Below are 16,874 nucleotides of genomic sequence, written 5' to 3'. Positions count from 1 at the left end.
CAAGGAAACCTCCTCGTTATCCATGTTTGATATGTAACGAGGAGCATTTTATGAGAGACTATCCACATTGATCTGAGGTTTCAAAACTTTTGAAGGCTTCGAATACCTCAGCGGTATTGATTGATCCGTTTCCAAACCCAGAAACTAATATGGTTGCTACCGATAATTCTTCCGCATCCCAAGTCCTAATGCTATCCATCGCAAACAAGAAAAATGATGCTTTGGTATTGACAAGTAGTAAAGATTATCGGAATCCATCATCGTTGAACAATCGGGCTACTGATCAACCTAGTGCTTCGACAACGACTTCGCCAGAAGTTGTTCCACCCATTATTCCTGAATTAACTATAAAGGCACCAAAGGGATTCATACATAAATCGACATTTAATCCTCATGCTCGAGCTGCTCATAATTATAATATAGTGGAGGATCTAACTCAATCGCCATCCTCTATGTCGACACTTGAGGTATTGCAAAATTGTCCCTCCCAAAAGCAGGGTTTGTTATCAGCAATAAGTGGGATCGATCCAACGAATTCCAATCTTGTGGCCTTTGATCATAAAGGATATACACCACAGTTACCAGTCCAACTCGCTTTCCTTATATAGGTAAAAGCCCTCAATAAAAATGTTCATCGAACCATCATTGATGAGGGGGCATCTACCTGTATTATGTCGATGAGTTGCTGGAAAACTCTTGGTTCGCCACCCATGTCATGATCACCAACAACATTAAAAGCGTTCAATGGAAGAACGTACACTGCGTATGGGATTTTAAGTAGATTGCAAGTTGAACTAGGGGGCAAGACAGTAGAGATTGAAGTCGAGGTCATTGATGGACTCCTTGACTACAATATTTTACTAGGAAGGCCCTAGGTTTATGCTATGGTTGCCGTTGTGTCTACATATTTCAGAAAGATTGCATTTCCCTTCCAAGGTGGAATCACAATCGTTGACCAACTAGCCTTTTTTGCTAATAGTTCACAAGCTACTAGAAGCATTCCATTGATCCATGGAAGTTCACAATCGCTTCAAAATGTTGGAGTAGGTCTCCTAAAAGACCCTTCCTTAATGGGTACTTTTGCCCTCCCGTCTCCATCTAGTTTCGCGGAAGTGGCCACAGTGGAAACCTGTCATATGATCTCTTCTACATCATCTGAGTTTAAGAAGAGTTCTGACTATTTTGATAGTGAGGATCATCGCGAGGAGTTGCCGCCAAGCCCCATCGAAGCTTTGTAGCAATCAATTTTTTGGGCTTGTATGGCAAATCCGAGTCCGCACTCAACAAGTGTTTGGGTAGATAGGTCTTTAGAATATGGTACCTCTTCTGATCCTTGGTCTCGTATACATTCTATAGACGAAGGAATCATCCAATCAATGATGATAGGAGAGACGTCGTGGGAAGAATATCATCATCGTTCCCACCTTTGAGATGACAATGAAGATTATTCAAACGACCTCAATCACCCTTCAATTGTTGATTTTTTATTAAATTCTGTAAATGCAGTGGATTCCGAGCGAAATCTGTCCAACATTGAAGAAACTATCGCAATTAATATTTCAACCAAACCTAATATTGTATAGAATATTCACATCGGCAAATATTGTTCTCCATTAGAACTAGATAGTTACTGTGCTTTTTTTTGCGAATTCAGACATGTCTTTGCATGGTCATATGAGAAATTCCAAGTATTGAATCGAGAATTGTTGAACATGAAATCAAGATGTATCCAGATGTCAAACCAGTACGACAACGGCTTCGACCTATTCATCCGAAGAAAGCCACTACCATTAAAGCAGAGGTTGAAAAACTTTTGTATGTTGGCTTCATTTACCCTGTACCTCTCACTGATTGGGTATTGAATATTGTTCCTGTGATGAAAAAACAAGGAAAAATTAGAGTGTGTGTCAATTATAGGGATGTAAATCAAGCATGTCCGAAGGAAAACTATCCTACACCCTTTATCGACTAGATTATTGATGAATGTGCCAGATGTGAAATCTTTTCATTTATGGATGGATTTTCGGGCTATAATCAAATCAATATCCGCCCACAGGACCAGTCAAACACTGCATTTATATGTCCATGGGGCACATTCGCATATCGTAAATTACCTTTCAGTTTGAAGAATGCAAGGGAAACATTTTAGAGGGCAATGAACTACGCCTTCCATGACATAAAACACATCGTTCAACCATATCTCGATGATCTTCCTACTCATTCGTGAAAACTGACTGATCATCCATAGCATTTGAGAGCCATATTTTTACGTTGATGACACTACAAGATACGACTCAATCCACACAAATGTGTGTTTTGTGTTGTTTCTGGTCGATTGCTTGGTTTTGTAGTTTCTAAGGAAGGAATTTGACTTGACCCATTTAAGGTTCAAGTGATCCTTGACATGCCTCCACCTTCAAATTTGCTTCAAATTTAGAGACTCCAAGGGAAAGCTAACTTTCTGAGGAGGTTCATTCCACATTATGCTGAGCTTGCTAAAGGTTATGCACGTCTTTTGAAAAAAGGGGTACCCTTCCATTGGGATCAGGTTGCACAAGCTTCCTTTGATGCTCTCAAAGATTCCCTGATAAAAGCATCATTAATGTATGCTCCTGACTATCAAAAAGACTTCAACCTGTATCTCGCCGCTGCAGATACAACCATCGCTATGGTTTTAGTGCAAGAACATGACGGAATTGAACATCCTATATATTATTTAAGTCATAATCTTAATGATACAGAAAGCAAGTACTCTTATGTTGAAAAGTTGGCTTTAGCAGCCATTCAAGCAGTACAGAGATTTCGACACTATGTACTCTTTCGCAAAACTACCATTGTGTCAGATTGCAACCCTATGACATACATTTTGTCACGCCAATTGCTTGGGGGCAAATATTCCAAATGGATAGCCATTTTGTAGGAGTTTGATCTGGAATTCACCAAATCCAAATCAAATAAGTCTCTCGTCTTTGTAGAGTTACTTTGTCACCTTCCCTCATCCTCCAACGATTTAACATCAAAAGCATCAATCATGGATGAGACTCTATTTCTGATATCATCAAGTGATCCGTGGTATGGGGATATACTGGTCTATCTCCAGACCCAAACTTTTAGTTCTAGCACCTCTCTCTCTGAACATCGACGTACTCGATACCAAGCCAAAGACTATCTAATCGTTGGTGATACACTTTACCGTCATGGTGTCGATATAGTTTTATGAAGGTGCCTCATGCATGAGGAGGTCGAAAAAGTTTTGAATGATTGTCATTTAAGTGCTTAGGGAGGACATAAATCTGGGTATGCTACCGCACAAAAAATCTTACGAGTTGGTTACTTCTGGCCCACCATATTCAAAGATTGCATAATTGCAGTCAGAAGTTTCCATGCTTGTCAGATTTTTGATCGCAAAACTAGATTATGCTGTTGGCCCATTCACTAAATGGGGCATTGATTTCATGACATGTAACCCCACCTCGGTCAAGGGGCATGGGTATATTATAGTTGTTGTCAACTATTTTACAAAATGGGCCGAAGCGATGCCTACATTGAACAACAACGGCGAAATGGCTGCTCTTTTCTTTTTCAATCATGTAGTTTCTAGATTTGGTGTACCACAGGCTATAGTCACAAATCATGGGTCGCATTTTCATAATCACATGATGATCGAATTAACTGCCAAATTAGGATTGTCCCATGATAGTTCTACTCCATATTATACGCAGGCTAACAGACAAGTTGAGGCAATCAACAAGTCCTTAAACGCATGCTGTAGAGAATGATTGGAGCCCATAAACGAAATTGGCATTTAATATTGTACTCAACTCTGTGGGCATATAGGACTTTGGTGAGAAATGCGACCAAATTTACACCTTTTTAGTTGGTGTATGGTCTGGAAGCAGTCTTACCCATTCAGTGCAAAATCTCATCCCTCAAGCTTGCAATCGATCTGCTTCCCGAAACTTCTGAAGAAGAAGCTCATTTCTTGGAATTAATCCATCTGGATGAAACCCGTCGTGATGCCGCGTTGGCTAACGAAGCACATAAGAAATGCATCAAGGCACAATATGAAAAAAATGTTAAGCCTCGTGTCTTCTCAGAAGGTGACCTAGTCTTGCTTTACGATTAGGATTCTGAAAAATTAGGAGCAAGTAAATTTGAACCATTATGGATGGGCCCTTACATTGTTAAATGTGTATTGACAAAAGGAGCCTACGAGCTAGTCGATTATGATGGGATTCCACTGTCACAGCCCCAAAATGGGTTGTATCTTAAACGTTACTATGCTTGATTAAGTGTAGTAAACTCATTATACATATGCTTTCATTGCATTTTTTGAGTGTTTTCTTTTAGAGTTGTCATTTTGGTTAGGTAATCCACTTCACATTTGTTGCAGATGTCAGACTTTTTGGAACCATTTGTTGGGTATGCCGACGGAGCTAGTCGTAGTGCTACAAACCTATCTTCTGCGGCCTGGGCCATTTTCGCTCCAAGCGGCGAGTTAGTGAGTTTCAAGGGGATATGTATTGGTCGATCGACGAACAAGATCGCTAATTATAGCGCGTTGACTGAACTTCTCTATGATGCTATTTCACATGGCATACGCCGACTCATTGTCAGGCTAGATTCACAACTTGTCATTCTACAGCTTACTGGCATTTATTCCATTCAGAACCCAGCTATTCATCATGTTCCTAAGAGTTAGGATTTTGGAAAGACATTTTGATTCCATACAATATAAACACATTTCCAGAAACTTAAACAAATTCACTGATTCATTAGCCAACTATGTGTTAAATAGACATTTGTAGCATTTGTAAAGGAAGCATTTCACATCAACATTTGCATTAGGATTTCATCACTTAGCCAAAATAAAACTCCAAAAATAAAAAATAGATAGTTGTTTATAGTTTTCACAAAATGTTTTGTGTCCAAGACAAAATCGGTCATCTGACCAAGAAACTTAAAGTAAATGCAGAAAAACATCCTAGACTAGTGATGTTGGTGATAACATGTCACCACCTGTGTTATCATGCGCAGGAGCCTAGTCCAACGACTCGGTACACCAGTAGTATGGCGTTGTAACCTCAAAGGTAACTCATCGGTCTTGACATCCTGAATGCCGAGAGTGAGGCCCTCGATCTGATCCTGCAACACTGACAGGGTCTCTGATATATCTAGATCTCGAAGGACGACACTCCCTACAGAATCCCCTGCTAGAGCGTTATCTGCTCCTCATGGATGTGCCACTGGTCGAACTGGTCCAATATCTACACACACATATGAGTTTTCTTAGTCTTGGTAACATCAAAAACACAAAAAAAAATATATAACTGAAAAAACAAAGATGTGGTCTAATCATTTTACCTATGGCACTCCACTGCTCACCAACTGGTCAAGCCAAATCAGGATCGCCTCGGAAATCCTTCCCGGTATATGGATACTCTGCAAATACCATCTCCTGGCGGTTGAACCACTCGAAAAAGGAATCTGAGAAGAAAACTTGTGATTGGCCAGCATGTCTAGCCATAAGGTCCACCCATCTCTGCATCCATGGTTCCCTCGGTGCATGCAATCCCAGGGAAATGTTTTGAGGTTGCATCAGTGGAATTCTTTCCAAAGAAAAAGCAGTCAATATGGATCCATAACAAAAGTTCTTGGTTCTTCCATTCTTTACTTTGGACAGTTGTTCTTTTATGACAGGAAGTATCGCCTCACACCAATTATACACCATCGATTCCAGGCATTCCAGGGCATACTGCATGTAAGATCTGTTCGCTAAATGTAAGGCCACGCTACCAGCCAATCTAGCAAAGGTAAATAGAATGGTCCTCAAAGGTCGATCAGTAACATCTCGGATATTAATCTTACCATCTATACTGGGTTGAGATCCATCCCTACAGAATTGACGAATGTAATATTTCACAGATTCGCCCCCACAAGCAAATCCTGATAGTGAAAGAGGGGCGCCATGCCTTGACAAACCTGTCAGAAAATAAATATCCTCGACCGTGAAAGGAATATATTTACCTCTGATCTGGAATACCTGGTCAATAGGATCCCAAGCATTGAGAAGATATTGCAACAAACTGATATGTTGTCTCATGTTGGATATGCGGAAAAACTTCAGTAAACCACAGTTTCTTAATGCAGCCACTATGCCCTAGTCATGTAAGGCAATCATATACTCCTCTTCATGTTCTTATTCATGCCATGTGACAACCATCTTGATCCAACAAATATCTGAAATGCAAACAATAGATGAGTTAGGATCCAATTTTGAGCAAAAACAGGTAAAAATTTGATGAAAAAACACTGTATAAAGTTGCCTTTCTGCACCCATCGCACCTTGCCTTTGAGCAAGGTGAGATGCATACTGACTGGCCTATTGGTAGCTCAGTATGCATCGCACCTTTCGATATAAGCTAGGTGCGATGATTGGGGAACGAAATCTTTAAACCCCAGGGGCCCAGAAAAGTGAAAAAACTTGCCCAGAATTGAGAAAAGAGGAAATGAAAATGAAGAGCTTGAGGGTAGCTCCTACCTAGTCCTGACAGCGCAGAGAATGGTCCACAGGATCTCCCGAAATCAACTGGTGAAATTTGAGGGGGAAAACTGCTTCAGAGCTCCAAATCCCAAATTTGAAATGAAATGATGAAAATGAAATGATAAAACTACTTTTTATGTTTACTATTCATGTACTTCAAAATGAAATGTTAGTTTTAGTTCATTTTTCATCCATATATATGTATTTCTAAACAATTTGATGGATTTTTGAGTAGGTTGAACGACTGATGAAAGAATCTGATGTGATAAATAGTGAATTGAACGTCTTTGACCACCAAGAAAACTTTTGTCTTCCTTTCGAGCTTTGATTCAAAAATGAAAATAAAACTATAGAGTCCTCTTTAAACCTTTTTCATACTCATTAAAATATGAAAAGAGCGTCAAGCGCTTGTCCTTTCCAACTTGTTAAAGTATTGGAAATGTCATCCCTCCTGTATTATTTTATCCTTTTTCGGACCTGAGGGATTACTTTACGAAAAATAACTTATGGAGTTTTCTTTTCATCCCTTTTCAAACTCTCTAAACATGAAAAGGACCGAGTTATCCTTGTCATTAAACTCGTTAAAATAATAGCGACAAACTTGTCCATCTAGATGAGACCGAGTTTCACTGTCACTAGACTCATTAAAACATTAAATAGCGACAAGTTTGCTCGAAGGGCGAATTATAGAACAAGCATATGTTATCCTCCACAAGCTTGACAAAAATAAAGAGGTACTGGTCAGCAATGACTGGGGGAAAAAGGGGAAAAACTTGAAGAATTTATGGTAGCAAGTCACTGTTGAACATGACACTTTCATTTTATCTCCATTATTGAGTTGAGTTGGGTTATTCTGTTCACCGGTCATCATACTATAGGTCTTTCATACCATCCATCTTTTGGGGTTAACGCTACCAATTCATCTCAATGTCGCCGACATGTTCAAGAGAAGTCATTCAGTTAAGAAACCACCATCCAGTTAATGTCTCATACACTGCAATACCTTCAACCTTCATTTTTTCATGACCACCATTCCTGAACCTTGTGTCGTCAACTCATTTTTGACCTCTAGAAATCATTTGCTTCGTTTCGTGTCGTCGATGTGGGATACATCAAGGCCCTCCTATGACGAGTCGTTTCTTGTCGACATCATCTCATTATCCAAGAAGTTGACTTAGGAATAATCCTTTCAATGCTTTGAAGCTTGCATACATCAATGGCAAGTTTCTCACTTCTGGCAACAGATTGACATCAAATGCAATTTGACCGAAAGATTTGTGGGTGTGGAGACTGATTATCTTCTGTATTCAAAGGTATCACCGCATTGGACCCTAGTTCGAAATGGGGCGGAAATGCTGCCCATAAAATATTCACTACAGGGGGGGTCAAGGGGGAGGGGGGGAAGCTGCAACCTTTGGGGAGCCCCCCCTGGAAGGGGGTTTCGGGGCAGTGCCCTCAAAGCTAAGAATGGATGTAAAATTACCTTATAAAAGTATAGTAATTTCTAGTCAATCTGGGCCGTTCATTAAGTAGAGATCTGATGGTAGAAGTTATGTTTAATTTAGGGTTTTTCCCCTGGAAGGCAACCCCTCTCTATATATGAGGGAATTGTATTGCATCTATGTAGATCGGTATTCTAAGTGAGAAAGAGAGAGGAGATTGAGAGCGAAGAGGGTGTTATAGCGGATCTGATGTAGGTTGTATCTCTTCAGTTTGTTGGATAATATAAAAGGAAGGACTGGTTGTTTCTCCGTGGGCGTAGCCCAAACTGGGTGAACCACGTATATCTGTGTCTCTCTTGTTTTATGCGTTTTCTGTGTTTATATTTCTGCAATATTTTATGTGTTCCATTGCTCTGTAATATATAATTTTCTAACAACGGGTATCAGAGCCGAAGGTCTATTTGGCTGATAAACTCACAGGAAAGAAGGGTTCCTGGTTCGAGTGGGAGCAATGGCGGAAGTTGGTAAGTTTAGGGTCGAGAAACTTAACGGCCAAAACTTCTCGCTGTGGAAGATGCAGATGGAAGATTATCTGTATCAGAAAGATCTGTACCTACCATTTGGCGGAAAAACAAAGATGTCGATGGGTATGACAGATGAAGAATGGAACTTTCTCGATAGAAAGGCACTCGAAACAGTACGGTTGTGCCTCGCAACATCGGTAGCCTTCAAAATTTCAAAGAATACAACGACAAGGGTTTGATTAAGGCATTGGCGAAACTATATGAAAAAATCTCGGCCTCAAACAAGGTATTTCTTATGAAACGGTTATTTAATATGAAGATGTTGGAAGGTGGATCTATTGCAGACCATTTAAATGATTCTAATACTATTACAAGTCAGTTAAGTTTTGTAGGGGTAAACTTTGATGATGAAGTTAGAGCTTTGTTATTCTTGTGCTCATTGCGAGAAAGTTGGAATGGTTTAGTAATGGCCATTAGTAACTCTATGTCTGGATCTAGTACTTTAAAGTTTGATGATGTTGTCGGTGCTATCCTTAGCGAGGAAATGTGACGGAAAAGCTCCGGTGAGACATCGGGTAATGCTTTGAGTGCAGAGTCTAGGGGAAGAAAAATGGAAAGAGGAAAGAGCTCAGGATATCACAGTAAATCAAGGAAAGGTAGATCCAAGTCTAGATCGGGGATAGTGTGCTGGAAATGTGGAAAGAAAGGACACCTAATGTAAGGCTATAGATCTCAGAAGGGAAAAGAAGGAGATGCACAAAAAGAAAACAATCATGAAGCAAATGTGACAGGTGAGGCGTTACAATATGCTTTGATTCTTTCTTTTCAAAATATTACCGATTCCTTGGTGGTAGATTCAAGGGCCTCATTCCATGCCACACCTGATAAGAAATATTTTCATGACTATGTTCAAGGAGATTTTGGACAAGTCCATTTGGGTGATGATAAACCCTGTAAAATTGTTGGAATGGGTAAGGTTCTTGTAAAACAACAGAATGGAAACCAACGGCTACTAAAGGAGGTAAGGCATGTTCCAGATCTGAAGAAAAATCTGATTTCAACAGGGCAGTTAGGCGATGAAGGTTGTGTGACAACTTTCACAAATAAAGCTTGGAAGGTCACCAAAGGAGCCCTGGTAATAGCAAAAGGTGAAAAGCTTGGTACATTGTATTTATGCAATGGTATTTCTAACTATGTTAATGCTTTAACTTCCAAAGGAGCAGATGCAGCATTATGGCATCATAAGCTCAGACACATGAGTGAAAAGGGGATGAAGATTCTTCACTCAAGGAATTTGTTGTCGGATTTGAAAAATGTTGATTTGGACTTCTGTGAGAATTGCATTTATGGAAAACAGAAGAGAGTCAGATAGAGTTGGGAAAGAAAAGAAGAGCTAAAAATTAGAGCTTGTGCATACAGATGTATGGGGACCTGCTCAGGTATCATCTCTTGGTGGCTTTCGTTATTATGTTACTTTTATTGATTATGCAACTAGAAAAACTTGGATTTATTATATTACAAATAAATCTGATGTATTTGATACTTCCAAGAAATGGAAAGCTTTGGCTAATATTGAGACATGAAAGAAATTGAAGTGTCTCAGATCAGACAATGGAAGTGAATATTGCAGCAAAGAGTTTGATAGGTATTGTTCATAGCATGGAATTCGTAGAGAGAAGACAGTTCCAAGAACACCACAAGAAAATGGTGTGTCAGAAAGGATGAGCATAACAATCATGGAGTGTGCAAGGTGCATGAGATTGCATGCAGGATTGCCTTTACAATTTTGGGCATATGTTGTAGATACTGTTGTTTATCTAATAAACAGAGGGCCTTCAAGTTCCTTGGATGGTGGTGTTCCAGAGGAAGCATGGATAGGTAAAAAGGTAAACTACTCCTTTTTAAAGCCTTTTGGTTGTGAGGCCTTTGTCCATATTAATAAAGAAAATAGAACAAAGCTTGAGGCAAAATCAAAGAAATGTACCTTTATTGGATATGGTGTTAATGATTTTGGTTATTGCTGATATGATTACGAAAATCACAAAATCATTAGGAGCAGGGATGTAATATTCAATGAAAAGGTCTTGTATAAGAATCAGTTGCAGGAAAAGAAACAGGAAAAAGAAAACAAGGAATACGTATTTCTTGATGAAATCACTAAAAAAATAAAGGTGCCTGAAAATAATAATAATAAACAACAACCACCACAACAGCAACAGGCACCCCAAACACCTGAAAGTGGTGTTAGAAGATCTACGAGGATAAGTATACCCCCTGAACGATACTCTCCTTCATTATATTATTTATTGTTGACTGATTCTGGTGAACCCGAATGTTATGAAGAAGTAATGTAGGTTGAAAGCAGGAAGAAGTGGGAGGTAGCCATGGAAGAAGAGATGGACTCCTTAATGCATAACTAGACTTGGGACTTAGTCGGGTTGCCTACAGGAAAAACTACATTGAAGAATAAATGGGTTTACAGGCTGAAGGAAGAAGATGGAGGAAAACAAAGGTACAAAGCTACACTTGTGGTGAAGGGGTTTGCACAGAAGAAAGGTATTGATTTTGATGAAATATTTTCTCCTGTTCTTAAAATGACTTCAATCAGAACTATTTTAAGTCTAGTAGTAGTTGAAGATTTGCATCTTGAGCAGTTAGATGTAAAGACAACCTTTCTCCATGGGGATTTGGAGGAAGAGATATATATGCAGCAGCCACAAGGATATGAGGTAAAAGGGAAGGAGAAACTAGTGTGCAGGTTGAAGAAGAGCTTGTATGGTTTAAAACAGGTTCCAAGGCAGTGGTATATAAAATTTGACAAGTTTATGTTTGAACAAGGTAATACTAGATGTCACTCTGATCATTGTGTTTATCTAAAAAAGAAAAATGATGGCGGCTATATTATATTTTTATTGTATGTATATGGCATGCTTGTTGCAGGGTCTAACATGCAACAAATAAACGTGCTCAAAATAAAATTGGCAAATTCATTTGCAATGAAGAATTTGGGAGTTGCAAAACAAATCCTTGGTATGAGAATAACTAGAGATAGGAAAAATCACAAATTAACATTGTCTCAAAATGAGTACATACAAAAGGTGTTGAAAAGATTTAATATGCACAATGCAAAACCAGTTAGTCAACCATTTGCTAGCCATTTCAAACTTAGTAAGGAAATGTGCCCAAAGACCCAAGAAGACATGGATTATATGTCTAAATTTCCATATGCATCAGTAGTTGGAAGTTTAATGTATGCAATGGTTTGCACAAGGCCTGATATTGCACATGCAGTGGGAGTTGTAAGTAGGTACATGAACAATCCAGGAAAGGAACATTGGATGGCAGTGAAATGGATTCTCAGATATTTGAAAGGTACCACAAATCAAGCATTATGCTTTGGTGGTTCAAACATTTCTATACAAGGATATGTTGATGCAGATATGGCAGGTGACAGAGATAACAGGAGGAGAACTACAGGATATGTATTTACTGTAGGTGGAACAACTGTCAGTTGGGTTTCAAAAATCCAAAGTGTTGTTGCACTTTCAACAACAGAAGCAAAGTATGTTGTTGCTACAGAGGCTAGTAAAGAAATGATTTGGTTACAAAGGTTTATGGGTGAATTGAGTAAGGAGCATGATATGGGCACATTATAGAGTGATAGCCAAAGTGCCATTCATCTTGCAAAGAACTCAGAATTTTATTCCAGGACTAAACACATACAACTTAAGTACCATTTCATACGATCAGTTTTGGAAGATGGAGAGTTGAAGCTGGAAAAGATACACACTAGCCAGAATCTTGCAGATATGCTAACAAAAGTTGTAACCAAGGAGAAACAGAGAATCTGCTCAGTTTCAATTGGTCTTCAAGTATGATGAAGAAGATGAGAAACAACCAGGTCCAAAGAGGAGTCATTGTCCAGCAAATGAAGTAGCAGTGGAGTTGCTATAATCAATCTCCAAGTGGGATATTTTTGGGTGTGGAGCCTAATTATCTTTTGTATTCAAAGGTATTGCCTTGCAAAAGTATAGTAATTTCTAGTCAATCTGGGTTGTTCATTAAGCAAATATTTGGCGGTAGAAGTTATGTTTAATTTAGGGTTTTTTTCCCTGGAAGGCAACCCCTCACTATATATGAGGGAATTGTATTGCATCTGTGTAGATTGGTATTCTAAGTGAGAAAGAGAGAGGAGATTGAGAGCGAAGAGGGTGTTATAGCAGATCTACTGTAGGTTGTATCTCTTTAGTTTGCTGGATAATATAAAAGGAAGGACTGGTTGTTTCTTCGTGGATGTAGCCCAAACTGGGTGAACCACGTATATCTGTGTCTCTCTTGTTTTATGCATTTTCTGTGTTTATATTTCTGCAATATTTTATGTGTTCCATTGCTCTGTAATATATAATTTTCTAACAAGATTTTGCGTGGTGTTCGACACCAGATCATGTATTCACACCACATGAATTGTACTATAGTACCTTGAGGATCATTATCATTATCGGTGATTCCTCTCGCGTCTGTTAACAGCTCACATCATTGGCTGGTAATCAGGCGATGTCTTTCCATGTTTGACTTTAGAACATCTCTTCACATGGATTGACTTGCACATCGAGTGAAGATTGAACGAGTTTGAAGACCCCAGATCTAGTTTCATCCATCTAGGTTGTGATATATTCAGGGATATAAAAACATCAAATGTATAAAGGCTCTGCACAGATGGTCATCCAAATCATGGATGATGACTCTATATCTGAAGAATCACCAATCTGTATCTACAGACGACTATCTGATCCATGTACATGAAATGAAATTTATAAAGCTGAGCATGGGAATGCCTCCCTCAGCTAGATAATGAAAATCATATTATGATAATGTATTGTATTGTAACTGATGCAGGTCACCTTCTAGTTCGAAACTTCAGATCCTCATGATAAAGCATTTCACCCGACAGGAATATTTACGACCTCGTGCTTAAGGGGGAAACTGTTATAGACATATTTGGGCACATCAACCCAAAACTTATATGTCGATGTATTAGGGCTCATCAACCCCTAAAAGAGTTTTTTCATACCCTAAAAGAACATAGTCATCTGAATACATCATTCCCCAAAAGTTCCATCTGAGAAACCATCCAGAAATTGCCTAAATTGAACCATATTGACTACTCCACTGGAAAAGTGCGATGCATACTAAGTGGTACACTGCCAGGGTGCGATGCATACTGTTTAGGCCTTCTATAGGGTGCGATGGGTGAGGATGGACAAATGTCTGAGACAATTTTCTAAGTGGATGCTCATGGAATCTTCTAGAAACTTCTCATGTGCCACTTGCCTCTCTGAATTCACCCAAGGATGAATAAGGGATCTAAAACCATCTGTTATCCCTTCTCTTATGGAACCAATTGTAACAAGTGGAATGACACTAATCAAACCCCATGGATGACTCACACCCTTGCAAACATCTATAAATGGATCCCTCATCCAAGAGATCAAAAGGCTAAAATATTGTGAATTGCAAGTAAGTGTTGATAGTTTGTAATTGAGGAGAGAGCATTGTATTCTTGTTGGAATGATTTTGCTATTTCATGAGGTGAAGAAGGATTGAAGCTGGGAGGATGATGCTGGATCAAAAAACTAGGTTGTAATTCTCCTTTCTATTAATAAAGCTCTTCAAGTTTTCTCCCATATGATTATGCAATTGTGAATGTTATCATTTGTGAATGCTATCATTTGTTCATTATATATTTAATTCTGTAATGTTTATGTTATAATAGATCACAATTCTTTGACGGTTCTTTGTTATTGTACTTGTGCAAGTACTCTCCAAGCATGTTAAGTACGGGGAGGAGTTGCGGGATCTATCAAAGGAGAGAGAGATCAAGCAAGGGATTAAGAAGGAGTTCCAGGTTGGTTCCATTATCTTTCTCTTATCTATTACACATAGGAGAAATCATTGAATTGCTTTAAACTGTTGTTTCTAGGGTAGCTTCCAAACCTAGAGGGCTAACGTTTCTTAGGAATACTAGTTTTCCCAGAAATAATAGGACCCCTTAATTCCCTCTTTTTATCCTTTTAGTTCTCATGATTTCTCAGAATTTGATTTGCCTTCATAGGAGGAACTCTTTGAAGTGATGATTTTTGACTACCAAAGGAGTCCTTGGCTTGAGCCCTACAAGGGGTTTGTCCAGAAGAACTATTATGCGTAAACCACAAGGTTGCATGGTTCCCTATACCATATTGTATATATAAGATACACATTTTCAAGTTTTGTATTCTATAACACAAGATTTTATCTGAAGTTTATATGTGGGATGTATTAACTTCTTGTCTAGTGTTCCTATTGATGTCTAAAGAGCTTGGAAGATTTCTCCTTTGGAAATTTTTATGGTTGATCCATTCTAACAAGTATTGGTTCTCGAAATTGGCATATAGGTTAGGTTTTTCACCTGCATTGTGCACTTATCAATTTCCTTTCCCATTTTGGCCTTAGGATCGACCCCACCAAGTTATGGTACAGAACCTTCTCTTTGCTTAGAAGTATCATGACTTGTGTAGTAGAGCCTACCTTATCATGAGTGCCCTAGATAGTACCTTGTTGTCACTTGGCACCCATGTTGATTTTTTATTCTTAGGCTCGGGAGTCCTCTTTAGTCCCGCCATGACTTGTGCGTTGATGACTCATTTCTTTTTGCTTCTTCGCTTCATTCTGGCCTTATACCCTAGAGGCTCCTTTGTGTTGAGTTGTACTGCTACATTGCATTCTGACTATTTGCACATTTTGGCCTTGACCTGGCTTCACTTGGACTCGTGTTTAAGCCACTTATTTTACCATGTCTTATGCAAACTCAAACCTGCAATCACTTAGCTTCTACAACTTGACACACCCTTTGATCCGTGGAAGGAACATCCCTTTGAGTGTCCTTGACCAGTTTTGCCTCCCTACATTGAGCATAGGATTGTTCCCATCCCAGGAACTAGATCATCTATTTCACTGACAGTCGTTCTTTCCACTATACTATAGCATTCTTTTATTCTTTTCCAGCTTAAAGAAAAAGACAAAAAAAATGATATATTCCGAAAAAGAGCGGGAACGGGACAACATTTCCATATAATGTTGGCAGCTAGAGTTAGTTGTGTCGCCCTTGAACAAAGCACTCAAAAGAAAATCTCTCCTCCATTTTGGGTAGGATCTAGTTTGACTTAGGTATGCCTTAACCTTGTTATTGAGTCAGTTCTCCTTCTATTGGTTATCTCTTCCAATCATATGGAGAGTTCGTTCGTGCCTCCTGCATGACGAACTTATACAGAGTTATCATATGCTACCACATAGTCATCATTGAGTCGTGCTTTTGTTCAAGGGAAGTAAGCCTGAGTCGGCCTCTTTGCGGTGTCTCTTGACCTATTTTTCAGTCAACCATCCTTGGCTGTCAGTGTCTTGTTTGTCATCACATTAGTTATATTGGTCCTTTGCTCGTGCTAGTTTGAGAAGGTCTCCATTGACTTCTTGTTGGTGGGTCTTGTCCTTATCAATGATGATATTGCTCTGAGGGCAGGCCTAGAGCCACACCCTGGCCCTATTTTAATTATTGATAGGTCACCTTATGCTCAGCATCGATCAATATCATGGGTCTTTGACTGAGTGGTTTCCCTTGTGTTCAACATCAGCTTTCATTATCACACATTGGGATTCGTGCAGTGCCTTGGTTTCCATTTGACCCTATTGGTGGATTCCTCGCCTTTGTGTCAGCTTTCATTATTGGTTGGTTCAGAGGGTTTCTATCATGTGCTAGCCACATCTTGTGTACGCTGGAAACGTGCTTTGGTTGGGTTACTAAATCTTTTTCATCTGATTCCTTCCACATTATTGGCTTATGGGTTACCCTCGCGCTAGATTAATGAAGGATGCCTTAATGCCTTCCTTCTAGCAGATCTTTTCCTATCAACTATGACTCATTGCTCTGGGGCAAAGATCTAGAGTCCATTTGGCAGTACCTTGGGATTTGCAGTCATCAGTGGCAGATCCTTCACTATCGACAGTGGGAAACCATCATTGTCCCCTGATTGATAGATTCTTCCAGGTGTTCAACTTCAGCTCATTTATTCGCACTTGTTAGATTGTACTGGGTACCTTGACTCTCATTATCATTATCGGTGAGTAGTCTCACATTTGTTAATGGTATACATCAATGACTGGTAATCAAATGATTTCTCACATGGTCGACTTCAGATCATTTATTCCCATTGTGTAGAAATATACCATGGCGGTCGGTGAAGACCTCGGGTTGCATCAGCATTCTTTTGTTCACTTGTTAGTTGCTCCCGTTGCTGCTAGTCGAGACCATTCCACATTATATGTTGCAGTCTT

Source organism: Pinus tabuliformis, chromosome Q (assembly GCF_031772625.1).
Source record: "Pinus tabuliformis cultivar Carrire ecotype Pingquan chromosome Q, CPIR1, whole genome shotgun sequence".
Lineage (NCBI taxonomy): Eukaryota > Viridiplantae > Streptophyta > Pinopsida > Pinales > Pinaceae > Pinus > Pinus tabuliformis.
The sequence above is the reverse complement of the archived record's forward strand: the minus strand, read 5'-3'. Positions refer to the sequence as shown.